The sequence below is a fragment of the Uloborus diversus genome, chromosome 2, assembly GCF_026930045.1.
Source record: "Uloborus diversus isolate 005 chromosome 2, Udiv.v.3.1, whole genome shotgun sequence".
In the NCBI taxonomy this organism is placed as follows: domain Eukaryota; kingdom Metazoa; phylum Arthropoda; class Arachnida; order Araneae; family Uloboridae; genus Uloborus; species Uloborus diversus.
The window spans coordinates 112,062,753-112,065,525 of NC_072732.1; positions in this window are offsets into that span (position 1 = coordinate 112,062,753).

Below are 2,773 nucleotides of genomic sequence, written 5' to 3' on the forward strand. Positions count from 1 at the left end.
AGAAGAAATAACACATGTTAGAAAAGGAATTTTTACTCAACACTGCTAAGTTGTCGCTGTACTTCGATACTTTATTTTAATTACTATTCGATGAACTTAACTGTTATTGAATGATAATTGGGAGTAAGTAATGAATGTGTGGGAATGCATCAAATCTGATTTTGAGTTATCCATATACTATTTATAAGTAGTTTTATGTCCATGTGGCCAACTACCGGAGACTAGCCGACTACTGGAGAACTCACGCTGCTTTAAATTCCCTATTTTAAATGTGTCAGAAGATCTATGCATGGCCACACTTAATTCGCTTACGCTTCAGCGTTAGAGGAAATTAGTGATTTTCAAACTTTATTTACTTCAGTCCATGATGTCCCTGGGGTTTGAAATTTTGTAGATGTCCTCAATGGGCCGCCAAGAATATGTATACAAAAAATCGTTATCACAGCCCACCAGGGGCTGTTACAGGGGGGAAGGGGTATGTATGCAACTGTATTCGACGTCAAATCGTAGATATCACAAATTTGTCACATCGCGGATATCACAAATTTGCCACAGTGACTGCGCATGAACGCAAACTTAGCCCATTTCAAAAGTCTTGCTTAAATTAATTGCAAAAATTTTGTCTGTTAACAAATTACTGCAAAACACGGATATCCACACACATATTTCATATATTTTCAATTCATAATGTGTTATGTTTGTATAAAAGGCATTAATTTAGAAAATAGGCAAACCAATAAATAAGTGCTATTTTTCGCTTTCAATTACGGAGTTAAGAAGTATCATATTCATATGCGTACAGTTTCATATAATATGTCACGCAAAATATTCTAATGTTTAACCCCAGTTTCACTGACATTTAAAATTTCTTCCCCTTGAAATATATCAAAACTGAAAAACATGAAGGAAGGAAATTTCGTATCAACGAAACAGGGGGTGGTGGACTGTAATTAATTTGTTTCTATGCTTAAATATAAACAAACATAGAATCTTAAAACTGAAAGCCCAATGATCTAAGTCTGCGCGCATGCGCAGTCGCTGTGGCAAATTTGTGATATCCGCGATTTAACGTCTAGTTGCAACTGTTGGATCTGTTTTATAACTCTTGATTGAACTTCATTTTCTAAGACAACTTTTGAATAACTGTTAGATCTTAGATCTGTTCTAGCCTTGCAATTGCAGTCAGAGATTAGCAAACCCTATGCTGAGAGTCAGTACATAGGAATTAAGGGGAAATTAGTGATTTTCAAACTTAAATTACTCCAGCCCATGATGTCCCTGGGGGTTGAATTTTTGAATATGTACTCAATAACCCCAAGAATATATATACAAAAAATCATTACCATAGCCTCCCGGGGGGCTGTGACGGAATCCCGGAAAGGTACAATTTGGGGGTAAAAACGAGGGGGAGGAGGGGGGTCAAATGGCACAAAAGGCGCATCAGTAGGGCCCAAGGAATGCGTGTGCGAAATTTCAGCTTGATTCGTCTTTTCGTCTGGGCTGTAGCCCTGTCAAAGAAAGCGAAAACTTTTTTTTAACAGCAACTTTCTAACTTGAATTCCTCCTCCCCCTGATGGTCCTGGGGATTGTATTTCGGTTTCCGTCGTCAGGGACCACTAGGGGCTGAGATACAGAGGGGTGAAAATCCCAGAAAACCCCAACTTGTTCTGTCGTGTAAACTGTTCCTTAGTCGCGTTTTTTCTTTCGTCTTTCTTGGCGGCGGATTTGCTTTTGTTGGTTGCTGACGTTTGGTTTTCTTTACGGTCGGGACGCTCCCTCGTCCCGTGATGTGAGTTTTTGATGCATAACCCTTCAATGGCGTTTAGCAACTTTGGTCTTACACTAAAAGGTGCCAAAATTACTGGTACACCATCTTATTATCGTATTGCCCCCACACCACCGCGCAGAAGTTCCTTAAAATGTGAGATGGCGTTATTGCGAATTTCAAGGGACTGAAAATTTTATTCGTGATAACGTAAGTTTCGTTATTATGGATTTCAAGAAAGGTATTAGAATTGCAAGTAAATCTGGACTGAAAATTTATTTCGCTAAAACGGATAATTCGTTATAACGGGATATCAGAGTATTCTGAAAAATTTACTGAGCAAGATGCTATTACAATGTAAAAAAAAATGAACAAAGTTTTTTGTGATTCTTATTCTTGCAATGTAAGACACTTTATCAGGTAGGCGAAATTAAATTGCAAGATTAGCAACTTAGCGATTTTTCTATCATTAAGTTCACAAAAAAAAAAAAAAAAAGTGGATGAAAAAGCAATGATGGCAATTTAAACAAGTTCTGTGAAACCCTGTTATAACGAGTTTCAAGGGCCTGAAAGTTTCATTCGTTATTACATGAATTTCGTTGTAATGGCATGCATGGAAGTAAACCGGGACTGAAAATTTATTTCGCAGAAGCAGTTATTTCGTTGTCTTGGTGTTCGTTGTAAGAGGATTTCACTGTATTTTGCAAACTTAATTAAGCAAGCTGCTCCGGCCACATGTCTCTCCGTGGGTCACATGTGCCTCGCGTGCCATATGTTGTCCACCCCGTTGGATTTACATTGCAAACACGTTGAAATAAATTGTGAAACATGAGTTTGGTTTCTCTAGTGGCTGCTTTAAAAATTGCAAACATCCGTTGTTGCTTCGGATCGCAAACTTACAATTCTCAACTGCAATCCTTGAAACTTTCCTCTCCCGCATCAATTCAAGAGGAGCGCCTCTCGCTGCCAATGGAGGAAGGGAGGACATGTCACGAGGTCTGAACTTCT